Genomic DNA, 9,805 nt, shown 5'->3' with positions numbered 1-9,805 from the left:
CAGTCTTCCCAACTGGATTTATAAAAGCTGGTTCAAGGTCACAGTAAATATGGAAACAATACAGACTTTCCCATGACAAATTCAAGAAAAACTGTAGGCCAAATAGTGGAGTTGGTGTCTTTAAAACCAAAGCATTTTTATAGAAACTAAAACTTGAAAGAGAACTGAATCATGAACTGGTTGAGTAGTCTAAGATCCATTTTTCCAGTGGACTGCATTTGGGCATTAAAATAGTGATAGGAATCTTTTTTTTTTTTTTTTTTTAGAGTATACTTGATCTATAGTGTTGTCAATTTATGCTATACAGCCCAGTGACCCACTCACACAAAAATATACATTCTTTTTCTTGTATTATCTTCCATCATGCTCTACACCCAAGAGACTGGACATAGTTTTCTGTGTTGTACAGTAGGACCCCATTGCTTATACAGTCTAAATGTAATAGTTTGCATCTACCAACTCCAAACTGCCTGTCCATCCCACTTCTTCCCCTCTCTCTGCTGGCAACCACAAGTCTGCACTCCATGTCCGTGATCTGTTTCTGCTTTACAGACAGAATCATTTGTGCCATATTTTAGATTCCATACAGAAGTGATACCATATAGTATTTGTCTTTCTCCTTCTAACTTACTTGGTATGAGAATCTCTAGTTCCAGCCATGTTGCTACAAATGACACTATTTTGTCCTTTTTATGGCTGGGAATTGTATTCCATTGTATGTATGTACCACATCTTTTTAATATGGACATTTAGGTTGTTTCCAAGTCTTGGCTATTATGAATAGTGCTGCAGTGAACATGCTGGTGCATGTGTCTTTTTCAAGGAAAGTTTTGTCAGGATATATGCCCAGGAGTGGGATTGCTGGATCATATGGTGATTCTATATTTTGTTTTCTGAGGAATCTCCATACTGTTTTCCATAGTGGTGGTACCAGTTTACATTCCTACCCACAGTGTGGGAGGGTTCCCTTTTCTCCACACTCTCTCTAGCCTTTGTTACTTGTTGACTTGTTAATGATGGCCTTTCTGACTGGTGTGAGGTGGTACCTCATTGTAGTTTTGATTTGCATTTCTCTAATAGTTAGTGATGTTGAACATTTTTTTCATGTGCCTGTTGGCCATCCATATGTCTTCTTTGGAGAAATGTCTATTAAGTCTTCTGCCCATTTTTGATTGGGTTGTTTTTGTTGTTGTTGAGTTGTATGAGATGTTTGTGTATTTTGGAGATCAGGCGCTTGTCTGTTGCATCATTTGCAAAGATTTTCTCCCATTCTGTGGGTTGTCTTTTCATTTTTTTAAAAAATGGTTTCCTTTGCTGTGCAAAAGATTTTGAGTTTAATTAGGTCCCATTGGTTTGTTTTTGGTTTTCATTTTCATTATTCTAGGAGGTGGACCAAACAAGATGTTGCTGTGATTTATGTTAAAGAGTGCTCTGCCTATGTTTGCCTTGAGGAATTTTATAGTCTCTGGCCTATGGCAGGTGAGTTGTTACATGCTGCTTAATGGATTCTGGCCTCCATGGCCATCATCCTGCTGAATCTCTTTGTTGATGTGTGAAGACGTTCATGACACAGCTCTAGGTAAGAAAAGCAGATTATGTAACAGTGAATTCATTTACATTTGTAAAGCAAGTGCGCACACACGTGCATATGCGCACGTGCATCCGAAGGAAAAAAAGGAGAGCCTGAGAGGACACACACCAAAGGTTAACACCACTTCTTTCTTCTTCTTTTTCTTTTTTGTCTTTTTAGGGCTGCACCTGAGGCATATGGAGGTTCCCAGGCTAGGTGTCAAATCGGAGCTGTAGGCACTGGGCTACGCCAATACCATAGCAGTACCAGATCTGAGCTGTGTCTGTGACCTACGCTATAGCTCATGGCAATGCCAGACCTTAACCTACTGAGCGAGGCCAGGGATTGCACCTGCATCCTCATGGATACTAGTCAGATTTGTTTCTGCTGAGTCACGATGGGAACTCCCAACATCGCTTCCTTCTGAGTGGTGAAATTAAGGATAATTTATCTTTTGTTCTAAATACTTTTCCTGGATGTTTACAATGAGTAAAAACAGGACAATATTAAACTTTCATTGGAGATACAACAGCCATGGATAGTAAAACTGCATGCCAAGGTGTGTGTGAGGACACTGCTATTCTGAGGGGTACATGAAACTCTTTGATTATAAGAAGTGCCTGCCTGGTAGCTGAATTAATAACAGCAAAAATTTTTGCTATTGGTATATGCCCAGCACTCTGCTAAGCATTTTACATACATTAATTCTTTCATTTACATATTATAACAACCCTTTCCTACTTTATTATTTCTTATAGCACTTAACACTTTCAGATATTAAGCAGTGTATTTATTTATTTCCTTTCTTGTGTGTGGGTCCTCTCAAGAGAATACAAATTTCCTGAGGGCAGGGCTATTTGTTTTGATCACTGCTGGACCCCTAGTACCTACGGCAGTGCCTGGCATCTTAGTACTTGAATGAATAAATGAGCAACATCATGACATCATAGTGCCATTTCTACTCTATAACAAGGACACTAAGCAAGGCTAAACAATTTGCCCAAAGTCACACAGCTGCAAAAGCACAGAGCCATGTCTCCCTCAACCCAGAACTGCAGGACGACCTGTGCTCTGACCCACTTTGATCAATCACAACATATCCTTGAATGAAAAGCATCCGCCTCCTCCCTCTGCTCCCCCAGGCAGTCAGTCCTTGGAAGAGACACTGAGATGTCACAAAACAACTTGCGAGTATGGTTTCCTCTGACTCTTAAATTAGTAGGATCCTCACAAAATAGGCGACAATCTATTATTGGCAATGGCTGTCCTAACATGCCTGGTATTTTTTTCTGATCAAAAGCAGGAGAAAGAGGGCCTAGCAATCTAATCAGATCTAATCAAGTATTCACTGGATGAAGAAAAAAAAATCTAGAGCCTGGAAAATGGTCTTAAGACATTTTTTTTTTTTTTTTTTAATGATGAGTGTAAGAATTTGGACTGAATAGATGAAATCCCCAAAGGACAATGATTTTCTCAAGGAAAAATCCTCAGGGCTGATGCAAGGAGAAAGTACTTGGAGCAACACATCCAAATATTTGGGCCTATGGCCATGAAGATCTTCCAGTAACTTGCCCTGATCACTTTTCTTTTGATGCACAAGGCTTCCCATATAAAAATCTGTCAATTCTCCTGAGCCTGTGTGACTTTAAACATAAACAGCCACAGGTAATGTTTGCAGCCCAACACTGATCAGGGTGGGTGCCCAAAAGTCTTGGAATTCAGGGGCCTACAGAGAGAATCTTATGACCTCTCCCTTTGGCAGTTTGATTTCTCATAACAGCTTAAATGATTGGCATTCTAAATTATTATCATTATTATTGTCTTTTTAGGGCCTCACCCACGGCATATGGAGGGTCCCAGGCTAGGGATCAAATGGGAGCTACAGCTGCTGGCCTACACCACAGCTCACAGATCCTTAAGCCACTGAATGGGGCCAGAGATCAAACCTGCATCCTCATGGATGCTAGTCAGATTCGTTTCCGCTGAGCCACAATAGGAACTCCCCAACATTCTAAATTATTGTGTCTTTTGTGGGCTTGATTAACGTGAGTGAGTCCCTGTGGACCTGACAAACTTTAGGAGCTCTGTCAAGTCCAGTTTCTAGATCTTCAATGGGAAAACCAGACCTGAATCTTAATGACAGTTCTAACCCCCTTCCCCCATACACACACATGCCCACACACACTACACACACGAAATATGTTCAACATACAGATGCACACACAAACACACTCACATACACACATACATACACACCGATGAGGCCCCATCTGAGGCCCTGTTTGAACAGGCAGCCTCCCTGGATGACATCACTATCTCAACTTCCCTATAACTGCAAAATCACACAGTTGGAAAGATACATAAAACATTTCCTCCAAATGTGCTTGTGTTTCTCCATCTTTGGTGGTTTCCAACTTTTCATCAAGGGTAAACAGACTCAGGTCAACACAAAGTGAGCCCAGGTACAACAGCCCGCCCCACCCCCGGTTCTTCACAAAGCTGGTCCTAAAGGCAGCCAGTCAGCAGGGCTGTTCCCCTAGAAGCAGGAAGTGAGCAAGGCAACAGGGTTCCTGGACAAAGCTGAGAAGGAGACAAGAACAACCTTTCTTCTCTCCCACCCACACCAGCCCCTTCTCTGCAGATGAGGGCTGACAAAGGCCAGCCCAGGGGGCCTTTATGAAACATCCTGTTCAATGCTGCAAAACATAATACCCAGACATGTGAAAAGCCAATTCTCTGAGGATGCCATTGCATTACTCCTTATACCTGTCACTTTTTTTTATATTACTAAATGAATTTATTAATTTATTATCGTACAATGATCATCACAATCCAATTTTATAGGATTTCCAACCCACAACCCCAGTGCATCCCCCCACCCCACAAACTGTCTCCATAAGTTTTTCAAAGTCTGTGAGTCAGTATCTGTTCTGCAAAGAAGTTCATCCTCTCCTTTTTTCAGATTCCACATGTCAGTGAAAGCATTTGATGTTGGTGTCTCATTGTATGGCTCACTTCACTTAGCATGATAATTTCTAGGTCTATCCAAGTTGCTAAAAATGCTGGTATTTCATTCCTTTTAATAGCTGACTAATATTCCATTGTGTATATGTACCACACCTTCTTGATTCACTCCTCTGTCCGTGGACATTTAGGTTGTTTCCATGTCTTGACTACTGAAAACTGTGCTGCAATGAACATCGGCATACATGTGACTTTGCGAGTCATGGTTTTCTCTGGGTAGATGCCCAGGAGTGGGTACCTGTCACTTCTTAACTCACCCAGAATATAACCTAAAATCCTTACCTGGCCTTGAAGGCCAGGATGAACTGGTCCCCAGCTCCTGTCTTCATCCGCAACACTCCCTTTTTGCTTCTTCCACTCCAGCCACCCGGCCTCCTCACTGGTTCTTTAACACAACCCCACGCTGCTGCCTCAGGACCTCTACAATGCTGTTCCTTTTGTAGGGAAGACTCTTCCCCTGCAGATATTCACATGACCCATTCCCTCACTTCAATTAGGTTTTTATTCAAATAGCACCTTACTAGAGACACTTTGCTATCATACCTACAATATATGGCAGCCCCCACCTCCTCCTACCCTTCATTTTCTTATGCTGATTTATTTTTCTTTCTAGTTCTTATTCCCCACTGACATCCTATGTATGTGTTTACTGTCTGTCTTCTTCCACTAGAATGTGGGCTCCTTGAAGGCAGGGATTTTGTCTGATTTGATGACTACCATTTCCCCAGGGACTAGAATGGTACCCTGCCCACAGGAGGACACAAATAATATGTGTTGAATGAATGAATTGTGCTTCTCCTTTCTCATTTTCCTCTGTCCTAATTATTTTGGAGGCCTCCAAAGTTGTAAAATCCACAAATAACATTTGACATTCTCCCCAAAGTGCCTGGCATAGAGTGAAGTCCTTGGCAGAGCTGAGGCAGCCCAACCCAAAGTCTAGGGGCTTGTATTGGGTTGAAAAAGGATTTTTTTTTCCCTTTTATGACTGTAGCTGCAGCATATGGAAGTTCCCAGGCTAGGGGTCGAATGGGAGCTACAGCTGCTGGCCTACACCACAGCCACAGCAACAGTAGATCCAAGCTGCATCTGCGAAATATGCCATTGCTTTTGGCAATGCGAGATCCTTCATCCACTGAGCAGCAAAGCCAGGGATCTAACCTGCATCCTCACAGACATTATGTCAGGTTCATAACTCACTGAGCCACAATCCTCAAAGGATTTTCAATCATTAGCTAGTTGTACAGAAATCCACAAAAGGGACTCTAAAACCATTCCAGGGGGAGTTACTATCATGGCTCAGTGGTTAACGAACTCGACTAGCCTCCATGAAGACACGGGTTTGATCCCTGGCCTTGCTCAGTGGGTTAAGGATCTGGTGTTGCCATGAGTTGTGGTATAGGTTGCAGACGCAGCTCAGATCCCTCATTGCTGTGGCTGTGGCTGTGGCTGTGGTGTAGGCTGGCGGCAACAGCTCCAATTGGACCCCTAGACTGAGAACCACCATATGCCACGGGTGCAGCCCTGAAAAGACAAAATACATAAATACATAAATAAAATAAAAGCATTCCAAGGGTAATAGTCAAATTCATCTTTGGAAGAGAAGGGTTCTTTCGTTTGAGGAATTGTTTTGAATAGGCCTTTCATTCCTACAAAGAAAGGTCTAAAGTCTGAGCAGGACACATGAAGGCACAATTCTGAGATAAGAGGGTACAATTTCGCTCTCGTTCTACCGTACAAGATGTCTGTATGAGTAAGAGAGGTGTTGGTATTTTGATGTTTTACAGTGGCTGATCTGAAAAAACAAAGTTTGAGCAGGAGCTAGAAACTTAAAAAATAGACTACAATGGAGAAGTTAGTCTGCTCAATATGTGCAGAAAGTGGGGGCTGAAGGGGCTTCTGCAACATGGGATTCAAACATTCAGTTTTATTTTGTCTCATGATCCGTGAAGAAATTTCCCTGGTTAACCCCAAGGCTTCAACAAAAGCTGTGCTAACTGCTACCCATGTCAGCCTTGTGTTAGTGCTTCCTTAAGGAATCAGTGGAGACTGTATCAATGTCTTCTGATGGTGGAGGTCAAATGGGACCAGGGAAGCATGAAGAAGTAGTGGTGAGATGGCTAGAGGTGGAGGAGAATTTGGAAGCAGGAGGGTAGGGCTGTCAACAGGGAGAATAAAATCATTCAGAGAAATTCGTGGAAGTTTGGCATAGGAATCAGAATTTCTTCCCATCAGTATATCGTTATTTGGACAGTAAGGGAAAAGGGACTCAGAGAGAATGGAAGATTTAGGGACTTTGGGGCCCTTGCAGTGAATTCTGCAACACAGAATTCAGACTTGAATCTCAGTGATTATCTATTTTCCAAACTTCATGTAACCACAGAAACCTGTTCGTCAAATAAATCATCGTATGGAACCCAATGTGTAAAACAGGTCAAAACTGAGCTGCTGTGATGGAAAGGGAGAGGGGTTTGCATTTGTGCCCACTTGACTTTCCCAGTGGATCCCAGGTTGGCTCTCAGGTCCCTCTGTGAGATTCTAGTACTCCAGGAACACAGTTTAAAACCATGGATCTGGAACTCAAAGCAAGAACACACTCTTTAATAGTCCACACAGTTGATCCTTCAGCCTAACTCTGAGTGCTTGTTATCTGCTAAGCAGCATGTCTCTGAGCCAGCTGTCACTGATGGGTTCATCTCCCTTCTCCTGAACCAGCTTCCTCAACTGTGGGACTTCTGCCCACTGGCCCTGGTGTGAAAATCAAAGTAAGCCAATTCCTTCACTTCTTTGAAGACCTCTGATTTCCTTCCCAAACTTGTTTCTGTTCCCAGCCAAACATTCTCAACTCTAACTTTTCTCAAGCTGTTCTTACAGGTCATATACTATCTGGGCACCTGAAATTACTGATATCGATTGGAAGAAACAAACTCAGCACAGACTAAGAGTTAAGACCAAAACAGGGGCACAAAAACGACAGGTACAACCACCTACACTGTGAGGGCAGTAAAGGAAAATGAGAGATGTTGATCTTCTACTCTGAAAACAGTGCTGAAAATGCATGTCCCCCTGAGCACTGGGAAGTGGGCTGGAAATTAGGTCCAACTTCATTCAGCTCAGAGCTGGGCCCTGGATCACTCCCTAGCTGTCTCCAAACTAGGGACACGAGGGGATGGCTATTGGCAGCAGAGGCACTCAGTTCTTACTATTATTATTTTTGAAACATCCCCCAGCAGTCAGACTCTGGAAGTCAGGACAGTAAGTGCCCAGCATGGGTTCATTCCCACTCATCTTAATGGCCACTCGTGAGTCCATACAGTTATTGATCCTTACCTAATGCCATGGAATCTATTAACTAAAAAGAAGTGACATTCCATAAAAAGGGAGCCATCAGTTGTTTGGGAGCAGGATGTATCAGGCTGTCAGTATCGTTGAGTAATAATCACTGGATTTATCTTATGCACTAGTTTTGGTGGAGCCTATAGGGGGCAGGGAGGAGAGTTTCAAAGTATAGATAAAAAGTGCCTATGTGGCCAACTCAGCATCAGAGGCCCCCCACCATATTCCCCGAAACAAATCTTGGGCTTCCTGGTACCAAGATGCTACACATACACACACACACACTGGTGATGGCTTCAGGCCTGTGTACACTGTGCATCCCAACACTGGGAGGACAGGAAGCCTAAACTTGACATCAATGCCCATCCTTCCTCTCTGTGGTTCTACGGTAATCTTTGCCTGCAATAAAGCTCTTCCTTGAGTATAAACTGTTTGAGTCCTGGAGTTCCCTGGTGGCTCAGCATGTTAAGGATTTGGCATTATCACACCTGTGGCTCAGGTCACTGCTATGGCATGGATTTGATCCCTGGCCTGGGAACCAAAACATAAAATAAACTACTTGAGTCCTGTGAGTTATTTGTGAGTTCTTTTAACAAGTGAGCAGCTGAGATGACTCGTGCATAAATTTTTTGGTCTCTCTCTCTTTTTCTTTTTTGGGTCACACTCACAGCATATGGAAGTTCCCAGGCTAGGGGACGAATCAGAGCCACAACAGTGCCAGATCAGAGCTGTGTCTGTGACCTATACCACAGCTCATAGCAATGCTGGATCCTTAACCCACTGAGCAAGGCCAGGGATGAAACCCACATCCTCAGGGATACTAGTTGGGTTCATTACCACTGAGCCACAATGGGAACTCCCTCATGGGTAATTAACATGGCAATGGTGAGAAGGGACTTCAACTACGTGCCATTCTGAGGCCTGAAGGGTGCTTCTGATGGGAGAGTGTTAGTGTTTGGTGCTTCAAGCTCACAGCTTTTTAAGTGGGTGTGTTGAAGTACCACCTTCAGGAAGCACCTCCAGAAAAACAACAGGAACATGTTCTGGTTTGCTCCACCCAAAAAATATCTCTGACTTTGACAAAGAATATATCCAGCCAGAGTTGTATGTATGCAAACAGATAAAGAAGAACTACCATGTTTAATCCTCATTTTTTTCAAACTTTTCCCCACACACTCCTTTATTTTGGCCTTGTACCTCTTAGAAGCAACGTTGTGGTTTCATGTAGGTTTCATGTCTTTTCTCCACAAATAGAACATGACAGAGGCTTCTGAATCCTAAATACTGTCATTGGCATGGAAGAAAGAATCAAAGGTATCTTACATACACCAGGGGGATGACAGCACTGAAACCAAAACAGAGGCTTGGGAAGGAAGTCAGCTCAGGAGGGAAGAGAATGCATATGTAAGAATGAATATATGTGCGCATGTGTGTATGTTCATGTGTGTATGTAATTACACATGTAATTTCCACACATCCCATATATGTAGAAAGAGTGGTCTGTGATCAAAAATGAAACAAAGTATAATCATTTTATTCTCTTAGCTCAGGATCTAAATCCATGCTCTGCCACCTGCCTGCTGTAATTGTGTACAAGTTATTTAACGGCTCCGAGATGGATTTCCTCACCTCTAAAACGGCAACTTGTATGGAGCAATGTTCTGATGGGAATTAAAAGAGGTAACGCTTGAGCTATGCATGTTCTTAACCTGATGAACACCATTGACAGATTTCCAGAGGAGTCATTTTGACCTAAATTTGTTGACTTTCCTTCCTTTCTTGAGGATCTGTGAGAAGAAAGGAATGGAAGTCAGAGAAGAAGGGCCAAGGAGGAGGATGACGGGGAAACAGCACCAACTTCGCTCTCCTTGTCCGCAC

Source organism: Phacochoerus africanus, chromosome 4 (assembly GCF_016906955.1).
Source record: "Phacochoerus africanus isolate WHEZ1 chromosome 4, ROS_Pafr_v1, whole genome shotgun sequence".
Taxonomy (NCBI): Eukaryota; Metazoa; Chordata; class Mammalia; order Artiodactyla; family Suidae; genus Phacochoerus; species Phacochoerus africanus.
The sequence above is the reverse complement of the archived record's forward strand: the minus strand, read 5'-3'. Positions refer to the sequence as shown.